Source organism: Struthio camelus, chromosome 12, assembly GCF_040807025.1.
Source record: "Struthio camelus isolate bStrCam1 chromosome 12, bStrCam1.hap1, whole genome shotgun sequence".
In the NCBI taxonomy this organism is placed as follows: domain Eukaryota; kingdom Metazoa; phylum Chordata; class Aves; order Struthioniformes; family Struthionidae; genus Struthio; species Struthio camelus.
The window spans coordinates 21844781-21859424 of record NC_090953.1 but is presented as its reverse complement, the minus strand read 5'-3'; the positions used below and the strand labels follow the sequence as shown (position 1 = coordinate 21859424).

The following is a 14644-nucleotide window of genomic DNA, read 5'->3' as shown; positions in this document are numbered from 1 at the left end:
CATATGAAGGTTGTGGGAATTGATTCATTAGCAGAAAGGTGCCACAGGAAAGCAAAGCCATGTTAATCACAGTTTTGCAGCGCTGCAGACGGGGATTAGAATCCACTGTACAAACACGTCAAAAACCAAACTCCTCGCGTGCGAGCACTTCACAACATACAGCAAGGAAATATGCCTAGCGTTCCTCTTCAAGGCTTCACGTAGCTTCTTAACAACAGAAGAAAAACATGCCTATGAAAGCAAGAAAATTCTGCAGCTGTACCTGAGGCTTGCCATATCATAACCTGACAGGACAGGTTGTGAAAAAAGGAAAACGTGGGATCATTTTTCCAAACCCTCCACCGGTGAGGGGGGACGCAGCTGCCCGGAGCACAGTTCACAGAGATTTGATAACACATGTTCTCTGCCTCCCTGGGACTCGCTGCCCGTCCTTGGGATCCATATGGAGTCATGAGCCTTGTAGGGCTCAGCCAGCTTATCTCCCCTTGCCACTGCAGAAGCTTAGCAAGGGATAGGCAGGGAGCAGAGGTCAGATGTGAGGCTCAGTTCTGCTAAATACCTCTTCAGCTGGAGGGGGGAGCAAGGGAAAACGAGCAGATCCCTAGATCAAGTACTCACAGTGCTGCGATGCACTCTTAATCACAGCTGAACCTGCGGCTCTTTCATCCCCTTTCTTTTGTTATTTTGACAGGCAGTGAAATAGTTAACTCTGTCACTATTTAAAGCAGCAACGCTGGTCATCTGAACTGGCATGCACCGAGATGAACTGGGCAGGTCAGAGTTATTGTTTCAGATTCTGCAAACACAGCCAGACATCAGCACATCAGTTAGCCTGGAAAACACTAATCAGATGTATCTCAGCAACCACAGCATCCAGGGCTTCTCATTTATTGCGATTATTTTTTGTAGCAAGTTTAGCTTTTGGGGAACAAAGCGGTGCCAGCGCCAGGACTGTCTCTGCTCATACCCTCAGTAGAAAGTGCAAAGTGTTAGGCACAGGATGCATCTTCGTTTTATAGATGGGGGAAGTCAGAAACCTTTTGGGAAATACTGTCACTGCCGAACTCGATGCACAGACATTTTCAGGACCTGACCATGCTCCACCACTGCAGTAACTCAGCTAACTTAATTTCTGAGGCAGCCTAGGAAGAGACTTTCTCAAAGGTACACAGTGAGCTGGTGCCAGTGCTGAGATTTGTCCTGCTGGGATTTTTCCACGCTGGGATTTGTCCTGCTGATGCCCAGGTTATCAGCTGAGCCCAGCTTCTCTCTGAGAAGAGCTAAGGCACGCCGAGCCTGGGGCCCGTTGTGGAGCAGGCCTGCGCCCAGCCTCGTCGCAGGCTGAACCAGGCACTACTCTGCTCTCTTGGCCGTGCCCTGTCCTACCCCAATGCTCTCCCTGCCCAAGGGGAGCAGGGAAAGCGCTGCAAGGACTGCCAGAGCCCCACTGCTGTGGTGTCTGTTCCTCTGTGCTGGCAGCGCTCCAGGGGACGTGGAGCAGGTGGGGTGGAAGGGGGCTTGGGTCTGAGCCTTTGGGAAGCGGTGAGAGGTGTCGCACCCGTTTCAGTGGAGGATGATGGTCTTATGGAACAGGTTTGGTGTCAGTCAAGTTGCTCCTTAATGTACCTAACGTACCATAAGCACTTCGCTCCTACTGTCACCACAAAAGGACCGGCAATGCTTTGCCAAGGCCATGAAAAATCCATGACAGTTAAGATACTGGCAAGCCAGATGAGTGATTTTCAACTTTTCTCTGATTTGCAGGCCACAGGGGTCCATCAACTACAAGTCAAGAGCTATCAAGCTCTGGTATGGCTTTTTTACATACTCTACTTCTAATGATCTTTAAATGCCAAACACTGAAAATCAAAGTTGGTAGATCTAGATCCAGCACTGAAAAAAGTGGTTAAGTACTTTGGAAAGTTTACCCTTATATCTGTATGGATGAAAGAAGAACAGAAAAGATAAGACAATTTTCTCCATATACAGACATTATAAAGATGACCTAAGGATGAAAAGTTACTTTATTACTGAGAGAAAGTCACAAAAAACAGCAGTCTCAGAGATTTAAATGCAATGCCACACTTAAGAAAAGAAGAATGATTCTAGCAATTACCACGTTATAAATCTGATTCTTTTCCCAGTAGGAACAAATTCTGAGCACAAAAAGCCACTAAAGCAGCTAAAGGATAACAGGCTCACAAGCAGTTCTGTTTGCTCTGGAGTTTATAAAGAAGGGAACCTCCTATAGCTTTACAACATCAGTGAACGAAAGGGAAGCAGCAGAACCGACGTATTTGGCTTTAAAAAAATGTTGAAAGACTGAATCACAAGCATTTGAATATAACATTTTTCACATCTCTTTTGACATAACAGCACCCACATAGCTTGAGAACTGGCTTAAGAAACTGTGAAGAGCGAACAAAAGTAGCAAATTACTGAGCAGAGAAAAGGTATTTCATGTGTTTAAAACTGATTATGGTAGCGCTGTGTCAGAGCTGATCTCAAAAATTTCATAGTGATCTAGAAGAGACGATGACTGATGAAATTATCAGACGATACAAAGTGAAAGGCATTTTGAATAATAATGAGGACAAAGAAATAATTCCAAGAGGTGCAGAAAAATCAGAAATGGTAAAAGACCAAACAGACCCCTGATCTGTAAGCCACAAGCCTAGTGAATCCTGATTTCCTATAGATTTTTATATCACCATCACATTGCATCCCATTTGGTCTCATGCTATAAGTCTCCCCACCCTTCCCCAATCCCCCTCCCCGTACCTCCACACTTACCCTTTCAAAAGGATTCTCTAAATCTCCTCCCATATCTGCCACCTGTGTTGGCTAAGGAAGGGGCAGCAGATGCTGTGGCTGGTTTCAGAGTATATTTTGCCTGGCCAGTAAGTATGTGCAGGTGAGCTCTGGTTTGTAGACAGGATAAGACCTCGGTTCTAGCAGTATTTCCCAGAGGGGGAACACTTTCACTCCTCTAGTTAGTTACTCATTTTTACAAAATTTGTGGAATGTAATATTTTAAGACCTCTAGGTTTCTATGGAATTTAGGTTAAACTGGCCAACAGGTTCAGGAGTTATTCGGGAGTAGAACAACAGGACAGACAGATGGTCAAACAAGTCTTATGCAAGTCTAACTCAGCTTTGAAAACCAGTGCAAATTATAATATACATGATGTGTGCGTGCAGAATCCTAACAGAGGTAGAAACCTGGAAAACAGCAAGGTCTGGCTGGAGCTGAGATGACAGAGAACCACAAAGTTGACATGAATTTACTCCTTCATATGGCAGTAAGAACAAGGTCAGGGTACCATTAGGTGCTGTATGCCAGTATCGCTGCACAAAGGAAGGAAAGCTCCTTTATAAACACCAGAGGCAAAACCATACCTGGAGCACTGCACTGTGATCTCACAGAAAATTATCAAAAATTAGAGCACAGTGCTGGACTTGGAGGACAGATTTCTGAAGAGAGATTTAAAAGGGCTAAACACTAGAGCTAGCTCCTCAGATGCAGTCAGACCTCGCTAGGATCCTCCTTTACATACTCCTGAGCCTCAGTCTTGTAAGCACTTGCTTTAGCTCCAGGTACAACACAGAGCAACCTCCGAATAACATAGCATCTGTGTGACAACTACAGGAACGCAGAGTGTGGCAATATACTCACCATGACTATTTTTTCCTTAGACAAGAGTCTAACATGTCCCTTATCTGGCTAAGGAAGATGTAACCATCTTGAAGAACCAGCCTCATATGAACACCTTAACTAAAGAGTGGTTAAATAGGGACAACCCACTAGCTTCCACGGGCACAGGAGGAGAAGAATAGGGCTGGAGGGAAGGAGTTAAAGGGTCTTTATCATCCCCACATTAGCACATGGCCAGATCACATAACCGAGAGCACATGTGGTTTGCAGGGCCCTGCATGTGTGTTCTGGCTTGCAGTATCTGCAGGCTGCAAGCACTAAGCAAAGAGAGGGATTATTTAGTATTGATATATGCAGGAAGCTGAGGATTTAAGCATGAAAAATGAAATTAAACTGCAAAAAGGAAAACGTGACCTGAATGTCGTCCCAACGCTTCCTGCCACAGTGATGTGAGGGGCAGTGGAAATCTCCCCGGGAACGCCATGTGCCGAAGAGCCTCCTGAGAACGGTCCAGCAAGGACAGGACTGGTCCGAGGCAGGCAGGTAGGAAAGGCAGGATAAAGCTGTGATTTCATGGAGACACAGAGAGCTGGACAAGGTGAGCTGTAGCAAAGAAACGTTGATTAGAGAATGCTTAGAAATCTCCCCAAGGAGCAAACGTGTCTCACCACGTTGACAACCCAGTTTTAATTTTTGGTATGTTCCTGACAGCACTAATACCCCTGAGGAGGCTCAGGGAGGATTTCTCACAGATCCCACCAGCAATGCTGGCATTTTTCGGTGAGCACACACTACCATCTAGTGCTGAGCAATTTTGCTGCAGGGAGAGGATCAAAAACAAGTCTTCCCCAAAGGGACTTTGCTCTCACAGCTGCCTCCAGCCCAGGGCTCCTGTGGCACAGGGTGCAGGTCCAGGCTGCTGTGTGCCACCCGCTGACCTCAGGTGGGTGCCTGCAGAGCACTCAGGCCTGGGTCGGGAGGTGGGTGCAGGCCCACCAGGTCTGGAGGGGTTAATTCTTTCTGTGCTTGGGAGAGAAAAATAACGGTAATGCTGGCAAGCCTGAAGCTAAAGAAGAGATACCGACAAAAGAGAGCAGGCACCCATTTCTGCGCTCTCAAATTGTTTCCTTGCATTCAGGACGGTCAATCACATTTTATCTATCACCCAAAAGGGAAGAAGGCAGGGAATGTGCCGAAACAGGCTGACTTCTGAGCTGCAGAGCTTTTGCCAAAACCCAAGCCATCTCTCGACAAGCCCTGTAAGACAGACAGACAAAAGTGCTTTACTGTTCCCCTTGCCTGTCTCTTCCTCAGCTTCCTGGGCTTAAGTTAAAGAAATTTATACAGTACTATTAATCCAAATATCTAATCTGGGGAACTATCCCGCTGTGGCTGTTGGCCTTGTGAGTGAGTATGGCCGACTAGAACTCATTCATTCTTTACATCAATCTGGCTATTTAATACAATGATTTTATAGGTAAGATCCTGTCTTTTTGTCCAGGTACTGCAGAATCAGTAAAATCAACAGAATATTCCCTGATTTATCTTTGCAGGTATACAAAGGCTCATAGCTTCCTCTCCAGGCAAGGAGATTAGCCAATAGCATTTTCAGGCTCTTTTTCATTCACCAAATTTTAGCTTTTTACAAGAAGAGCTTCAGAAATGCACAGTGATTTACCAGCTGGTGGAGCTCAGTAAATAGCAGAAAGATTTGTCCACAAACATTGAATTGGAACTGAATCGCGACTCAGCCACGTCTATTAGTCTGCTTTCAGTTTCTCGGAGGCTTATGCCTTTGGGATCTTCTTGTTTTCCCACCGACAGGAAACGTCACAAATACACCGAACCCATGGTGAAGTCGTGAACGCCGTCCCCTGCGGCAGATCTGCCAAACAGGCCTCCTTGGCACAAACACAGGCCAAACGTGAATGTCTCACCTGCTCGGGTGGCTGTAATGGCTGTGGCTACGTCCAGTCATCAACCACTGAAATTAGCCAAAGCACTGACTTTTAACGGATTCTTGATCCGGTGCTGATTAATTCAGGCTTCTCACTGCTTTGTTACCCGAATCAGCCAGCCAGAGGACTAAAAATAACTCCATGCGACTCCCAGGACCAAAGGACATGAATTATAAGCTAGGAACGTACAGAATATATTCTAACATATGGAATAAACCACTTGCTTAATTCTCATAAGTAGCCTAGCGGGCTCCAGCGGAGGCCTGCCCGTCGCCTTCAGTGAGCTCCGCATGAGTTCCCATCTCAAGGACGACACGTACTCGCTGAAGAAGTGCCTGAGTGTTTTGTCAGTGATATGATTTGAGGAACAAAATACTGAAGTTAATGTAAATGAGTAAAATGTTACGTGTTATTTTTCAAATGTATTTGCAATAGGGATTGAAAAGAATATTTAATATTGGCTCCTGTCGAAAGACACGTGAGTCATGGTCCCCAATTAAAAGATGTTTTAAAAATCTCATATCTTCAAACTAAAATACAGGTAGGGTTCTCTACTCGTCTCCAGGTTTTGTTTTGTTTCACTGGAGATATAAGGATCATATTTTCATGCTTTCCTCGGCCACTTTGAGTCCTTAATAAAGCAAACCGCAATTCTTAAATACCCAATTCAGAAACTTAGTCTTTGAAGAAAAACACAAAATATCCTGTGAGTGGCAATATCAAAACAGTTATTTGATGTGGAAGTACGATTGCGTATGTTAAGCTGAAACTATGATCAAAGTTCTACGTTTTCTAGAATCGTTTAAAAAATGTTATTCTCTTAATACAATCAATTGAATTAAAAGACGGCCAGTGTTTGTGTTGGAAATAATTATGAAAATAGACCAGGTTATACTAATGTTTCTTAAGGCTGCAGAAGCAGAGGCAGGGATGTGATCTAATCTAGCATTCAGTCTCCAATATAGTCTCCTAAAAGCCTTGTATTTATGATGTCTTTAAGCCAGTCCTGTATTTGTAATTTTGCTGACTGACACCTGCATGTTGTTTTGGCTTAATTAAAACAACCAGAGGGTTTTAGTCAGCCGCATCGCTGTCATCCAGTGAAAAACCGAAGTGCAGGCTTTGCTCTAGGCACACAAGCAGCGCCACAGGAATAACTGGGATTTAAGCGCATACTTTATATTAAAAGCAAATGCTCAACTGTTTGGCTGGATCGGAGCTGTAAATCTTGGTGATGCCATGGTTTCTATGACAACTAAGTGTGATATTACATGAAAGATTATGATTTAAAGGAACGCTATTACATTTAGCCTTTTTAGCTGACACAGTCCCAGCTCATCCTGCGAATCCCTTGCTTGTGTATCTACTTGTCCACAGCCTGGCAGCTTGCCAGCAGCTGAGGGACACCGCGGCTGCAAGGCAGGAGGCCCCGAACCAGGTTCAGAGCAGCAGCGTGGGGCTGTGAGCCCCGTCCCCCGTCCAGGGAGCCCTCATGGCTCATTTCCTCCGTCATGGGGCTGGACCATATCCTGCTGAAAACACATTTTGCCCTGAGACCACGCTCAAGGCCTTGAGGTCCTGTCAACAGGACAACGAGTTTGCCAACAAAACTCCAAGAGAAGCAAGTCTCAACTCCCCAGGCTCCTTCCTCCCATGCCAGCAGTGATCACTAGGGGTTCACCAGCAGTGATCACTAGGGGTTCACTGGTCCTCCCAGAAACACCACTTCACCTCTGCTTCACGATTAACTCGTACTCTGTTTGGCCTAGCTGCCAGCTGTCTCATCTCTCAGAGATGTCCTCCAGCTCACCTCATGCTTCTCAGCCGTCTGCACAAATGTAACCAGAAGGGTATTTTCATCCCTATGGGTGGTCATGGGGGCAGGTGCCAAAAACAAATATATACCTATGGAAGACCAAAGCTAACTCCAGACTAGCTAGTCTGGAGCTGGACAGGAGACAGCTGGGAAGAAGCAGACTCTCTTACCACCCTTCTCTTAGTAATAAGACCAGCCCACTTGCGCGCTGAGGATGGCCACCACCACTCGCAGGGCTCCAGCAGCCAGGGGTCGCGGTGCCTTCTCCACAGCTCACGTGCCAGCCCAGGCACTTCGGTTAGGAATGTGGTCTCCTCTGTGTCACTGCATCCCACCGGCTCATTTCCAGAGAGCAGTCGGTTCTCAGCCGCTATGCGTTCAGGACGTAGTGATTCACCTGTTGCTTTTCCAAGCCAGTGAGAGCCAGTGGTGCAAATCTGTTCAATGGCCCTGTTAAGTAAGGGGTGCCCGTTGCAGCAAACAGCTCCCTTTAGACGAGGGTAAAACGCTTTACCAGGGAGATTAGTGCCACTGCACTTGTGAAGTCATGATATTCCTTACAAATAAAATCACTGACTATAAATAACCAGCACATTTTCCAACCTATGAGATTATGAGTCTCCTCCTTGCAAAACAGATGAGCTCACTGCAAGATAATTTTGTGATGGCCAGAGAGCTTCAACATCAGATTGAGCCCATCATCATTAGTTCAATTAAAGCTTGTTTTTATCCCAGGAAAATAACTGACGCACTGATCAACTGCCTCCGTTCATTGTTACTGCAACGTCTGCAGCTGCTGCGAACACATCCGTGTAATCAATATGGCTCGCTAAAAGGTTTCTAAATGAGTTAACTCTTCCAGGAACAGGCCAGATTTCCAAGGGACTATTTGCTTACAAAATCTTATGCTTTTTGTTCTATGCCTCTTTTACTTACAGGGGCATTAAGTCCAGCCAGGAGCTGATCGCACGCACTTCAGCAGTGCATAACACGAATGTTGCAGGCTATTACTGTAATTCAGGTTCAGAGAGAGAACCTGGCCTCCAGGCTACTTATCCCCTATAAAAAAGACTGAACGTAAGCTGCCTCCTGCTGACACAAGTGGGTTAGGGAGCGACTGTCCGCACGGCTGTGGTGGCAGAGCACAAATCGCCACGAGGGCCGGGAGACGAGGAGCCCGAGAGCAACCTTTTGCCCCAGCTCAGCAGCAGCTACGGCAGCACCTCCACAAATAGCCCCAGTAATACGAGCAAACGGGCCTATTTTGCTGTCACACGGGGCTGCAGGCCATCGTTTGTCACAAACTGGGTCCCACAGCCTCTGCCCAGCTTGGGTGGCTTTGCCTGCTCACCGTCGCAGGTGCAAACGCCAGGGCAGCAGGGAACCATGCTCTTGCTGAAAGCGTGTGGCCACAGCCACGGTCCTCACGGCCCCCCGAGCTCTCCTTTCTGGGGTAGATTAGAAACGCTTTCAGGAGCCATGCAAAGTCTCTGGATGCCTGACTTCACTGCACATGCAAGAGAAACACAGCTCGCAGGTCAGCCTCTGCCTGCCCTGCTTCAGAAGAAGGACTGCGTGGCAGACAAGCCTGCACACATTTCTCAGGAGCCTGGAGCTTTTGGTGTTTGCTCCAAGCAAGAAAAAGTGAAACTGCAAAGCTTTTTAAAAGCTTTGCTAACCTCCTATGAGGCAAAATGACTGAACTTCAAACTTACTCATCCACAAATCTCCTGTTTGAATCCAACGCTTTGATTTCATATGATTGCTGCATTGCAGAGATATAGGTTTTTTAGCAGCTGCAAATACCTCTATGAAAACAACCGCTCCTACTTGATGGCTGCAGCCTCACGTGAGACCTTCACAGCCTGAGACGTGCCTGCTGAGTCTCCTCTGGAAGCTAACTCTAGACAGTCACACACCAAGCAACAACGCTGGGGGCTGCATATGCAGAAAAGGAGCTACAGAGCTATGTTTTGGTACCTGAAAGTAGATATCACGAGCTTAGGGCCTATCGCAAGGGCTAGGCAGTGAATACCTCCTGACCCAAACAGAGCTTTTCATGTGTTTGTTGCTCTATACCGCTGCTGTTGTCACTAGAAATGCAAAAAGGCAACTCCAGGCCCCCCACGATGAAACGCAGAACCTCTAACGAGTTCAGTTTGAATTGAACCTCAAAGACCAGACAGAGATGGCAGAAAAATGCACGACACTAAATAACTTGTCAAAATCCTTTGGGGAGATAAAATATTGTACGTTCTTTGAGGGGCTTCCATCTGCCTGAATTTCTCATTTGCTTTTTGTGACTAAGAGCTCAGATGGGATTTGAGCTGAGAATACATACCCTGAAGGAGGGTTTCCAAACTTTTTTCATACTAGGATACCAGGCCGATATTTGTGTGACACCACCCATAAGCTGCAGGTCAGGCCTAATGTCCTGAGGAGGCTCGCCCAGCCACACAGCACCACACCAGGGCCCTCCCGGACGGGCCCCGCGGCACCGGAGGGGACGAGCCGGGGACCGCTGCTGCCAGGGGCGCAGCACCCAGCTGGTCAGGCTGCCTCGGGCTGGTCGGCGGCTCTGCCCACCTCAGCACTGGTGACAGAGGCCTTGGGGACTACGAGCTCAAAAGAGAGGTGTCCCCATAGGCCAGGAATTCTCCACGACGCCAGCGGCAGAGCTCTGCCTTACTGGCACCATCCAGGGAAGCGAGCAAAGATAGTGAAACCTTCCAAAATAAAGTCTTTGTGGAAGCTGCTCCTCTTTCCAGCATTTGAAATTTCCAGAGGACCACGCTGGTCACAGAGCAGCAACAAGCAGATTTTAAACTCAGCCTTTCAAGAAGGAGAACCTCCACTGTAAAGGGGACACTGTCCCCTGGTCTCAAAAATCACACATCCGTCAGCATCCTCTTGGCTCCTATTACAAAAAATGTAATTGTCTAAAAATAATTCGTTTCCAGTTGTTAACATTAGTTTGCTCTGTGTGCCTGGCAGCCTTTTACAGGATTTCAGTGCTTCCCCAAGACTGTCAATCATTTTCCCCTGTTGTTTGTGTGGGTTTTTCACACACCAGCACAGAGGAGAACAACATTAAAAAAAAAGAAAAAGAAAAGAAAAATGCGATTATAATCCACTCAAAGCAGCTGGTGGAGAATGTGTAGTATCAAGAACTCCTTTAACTTTTTTAAAAAGTGATTGCATTTCAAATTGCCTGTCCCTCTTTAGGTGTAGAAGGCAGAGCCTCCTTCTGTAACACAAGGTAAGAGCACAAGTTCCCAGACAACCACAGTCTGTGGCAATTTCAAAGTCAGTTAAGGAAACATAACGTCATCTCCACAGGTTAAACGATGGTTGGAGCATAAAAATTCAGCGAGCAACATAATTTCTATTTAGTACTTGCTTACGTTCTTTTAAAACCACCAAGCTGGGTAACAGCGTATGCAGCAACCTATGGCTCCTCTTTTTATAATGGAAAAAATGCACACGGACTGATTACTCCGCAGTCCCCAAAGGCAAGATCTGAACGCCCCCAAGAAGGCACCTGCTCTCGACTCCTCTGTCCGGCCAGCTCGAGACACTGTAGATGGAGGAAGCTACAAGGAACTCCAGTGTGAGAAATTATGGAGCTATAACTTCATTAAACTCCTTGGTGCTAATTTTTGCCACCCTTTATAAAAAAGCCTGCCTCAAGAGACCATCCCATACACGTAGAGCTTCTAAGTCTGTCTGGACAGGGACAGGGCTCATGGCATTTTCTGAGAGTTGTGTAGCCGTGAGCAGTCTTGCTGCTTAGTATTATCAACTTTATTCCACATATTTATTCATAAGCAAGTGCCATCTGCATCACTTATTTGCTGTTCATCAAAAGTCAGGGGAAAGCAAAAGAAACAAGAAGGAAAGAGCGCAGTAATACTTCCACAAAACTAGGACATCTTTTCATCTTGATTCACCTCCAGTGGGCAGCAGAGCAGGGAAAGGTTAAAAGGAGATCTCTCAGACCCAGATACGGTTAATCCCAAACAGCTGACCAGGAGATGGCGTGAGAGGAACAGCTTTCAAAGAAGATCACCAGCTGTGGCCTGCTGATTGCACTGCGGGAGCCCAGCTCTCAGCCGTGTGATAGGACTCCCCAGAGGACTGGAGTTGGGCTTGAAGGCAGCCAATCTGATGGGAGACATGGGCAGACAGTATATTTACATGTTCGATAAAATGGGTATTTTTGCTTCACAATTTCCATTTCCTCTGGAAATCTGTCACATTCTGAAAATCTGTAAAGCATTAGCATAAAAAGGAAATATTTGTGTCTGAAAATTTGGGGGGGGGCAAGAAAGAACATAATTCTTAATATTCTTAAGATATTTGGGTTAGTTTTCAGAAGGTCATGCAAGCACTACACTCTTTGGCAGGTATCTCAGCACAAGAAGTCAGTGACAATGAGGTAGACCTGGAGCGTTTTGGTTAAGTCACTGCAGTTGCTATGGGTCTGTGTTCATCCAGAGGATGCCAAAAACTGGACCTTCAAAGACGATTCCTTATGAGTTGCCATGGAAGGGCTCTGCTCTTCTCCTGGAAGCTGATGTGCGTAGTTCAGGTAATAGATCTTGAATTCAAGTGAACTATAAAGTTCAAGCAAAGAGTACTCTTTCTAGATGACTGCTTCTGTTAGTTTAAATCACTTTGATTTTCTTGTTCAATACCTTAGAAAAAAATCTGTGGTATTTCTAGTACAGAATTAAAGGTCCCTTATCATTTCACTCTACTTTAAAACACAGTCTTATACATTTTGGAAAAGTGTCTAGAAATCTTTTCCCAAACGTTCACATAGCCTTCATCTGTTTGCCAGTATTTGTAGTATTTGCTTTGGCTCAGCCTTGGGTGGGCCAGCTATCATACATCATTTTGTATGATAGCTACAGGGAGTTGTGGTGAAGGGTCTCATCATCTGAGTGCAGCGCAGACAGTTTGACGTACAGCCTCCAGTGACGATCCATTGGCGATGGTTACAATTTAATGTTTTAAGAGGAAAATATGTTCTTGTTGACATTCCAAAGCTAATCTGTTCCATTTGATTAAACTGCACGTTTGGCACAGAGAAACAATGCAGAGTTTGGAGAAGTAGAGACAGTCATTAATTCTCCATGACTACTTCTTCCTTTTAATATTCTGTTTATTTCACTTTTTCCCCAACTTGTCTTCAACTAGGAATGCTGGGAACGTTCAAATGGGTCTTAATCAACCTCATGTTCCTATCTAACAGGCACAGAACAGCCGGTGTTGTAAGGCACCTCTCGGGATCATCTGGTCCAACGCCCCTGCTCAAGCTGGGTCATCTAGAGCAGGTTGCCCACATATGCTAATACATCAAATGTCCAAATGGAAAGGGCTTATTTGAATGCTCCACATTATCTATTAAACAAAGTTGCCCACTTAAGTTAGTTACTCAACCTCTAGTGACGTTTCTACTCCTTCCAGGCCTTTTATCCAGCCATAGGGATCCAAATGGCCTCTGTGTTAGCCAGAACCTGGACCCTCGTACTCGCTATAGCTTAGTTGTGTACAAGACCCTGGGAGGCCACACAGGTGAGAGTGTGCCCAGCGTCATGGAGGAAGAAGTCCAATAGTCGCTGGAAGCTCCTTCCTTCATGCTGGCTGCATTGGATCATTCTCAACCTGTCTGACCCTTTGGGATGATGCTTCATGGTGGCTGTAGAGCTATTACACACCACATGTCCTGGAAAGTCCTGCTCTCTCCCGGCAACTGTCTGCGTGGTAGCTTTGAGTCTCTCGGAAGCTGGGCAGAGCCACTTATTTTCAGAAGAAGACTGTAGGATGAGCACAGGCAGCCTTACAGACTATGTTTTCCTGCATAGGTATGTCGAGTGTTGGCGTCGGTACCTGGGATCTGTATATCGCAGTCACAATCAAGCCAACTGCCTGGCAGACTTGGCTACAATGCTCTTAAAAGGCTGATATCAAAGAAATGTGTTATGTTACTGCTTTAGCTGTCTGCTGACTACTGCATATTTCTTTCTGCTTCTTTCACAGAATGTGGTAAGAAATGTTTGGAAAATACTCTGCCAGTGATCTGTGTATCATCTCAAACATTTTTAGCATTAGTACCTAACATAAACAGTCTGCAAATAACCCTGTCTCCCTCAGCAAGGAATTGTTACTGATACGTATTTGTAGCATGGAGGCCCCTAAAACAGCAGAGATGAGATGTGGCTTTTCAGTCACACATGAGCAAAGAGATGAAAAAGAACCACTCTGAACAGACAAGGCAGGTAATCAGGGAGAGAAAAAGCACAGGATCTGCTGTGAGCTATGGAGGAGGAACAAAGACCAAAAGGAAGGTTTAAAAAGAGTCCCTGGGCATTGACTGGTTCTCTGAGGAGGTTCAAAACTCCACCGTATCAGCAGGCACCTAAACACCTTTAAAACACTTGCCCAGAGTCTCCCAGCAGCTCACCACAAGCAGCCCGTGGTTCTTCTTGGCGAGTTCTTGAGTTCCTTTTCCCCTAGCTCTGATTTTGCTGCTCAGGGGTCAGTGACGATACTTCACAGTTACATTGGCCACTGGCCGCTTCCCCTGTCAACCTCTCCTGGCACCCTCGCTCACAAACACTGGCAGTATCGCAAGGCAGGGGCAGGAGACAATCATGTACAGCCTCCACTGTGGGGTTTTTCTATCCTCTGCAGACAAAAGGCAGCAGGGACAGAGTCTCATGGTTTGCAAGCTCACTAAAGCATGCAGCGTGCCTCGAGGAGACAGCTGGCTATGTCTGCACTGACTTCTGCCCTTTGACAGCTCCCCCGCTGCAAGCCACAGAGATAAATAGCTGTTTGGCAGGCAGCTGTGAGCATCTGACAAGGCGGACCAAGCACCAATGCAGGCTGAACAGCCTCTGCCCCTATGAAGTTCAGAAAAACAAAGTACAAATGCAATCTCCAGCAGAGCAAAGCAAAGCTCCAGCGACCTTCTGGTAGCTAATGCAATATCTTCAGGCAGTGAATCTCCTCCAGATTCACATTCTACGGATTCATCTCTTTTGCTTATTTGAGTGATAACGTTCAATTTTCTAACACAAAGACGGTGATTTCAACTCCACCTCTTCCCTGTATAGCACCTCTTAGCCACAAGAGTGCATCCTTGCAGTTTGCACTAAGTTTACACAGCCCCTCCTGCTATACCATGAAGATAATAACACTTTAAAT

At 46.1% G+C, this 14644-nt stretch overlaps 1 long non-coding RNA gene across 1 annotated transcript in view; it reads right to left on the bottom strand.

Moving 5' to 3' along the window:
• Window positions 1-14644, bottom strand: part of LOC138068851 (uncharacterized) — a 54984-nt gene that overhangs the window by 4139 nt on the left and 36201 nt on the right. The window contains exon 3 of the long non-coding RNA XR_011143662.1: window positions 4070-4258. This is a non-coding gene — a long non-coding RNA (uncharacterized lncRNA). The remainder of the gene's footprint in view (window positions 1-4069; window positions 4259-14644) is intronic.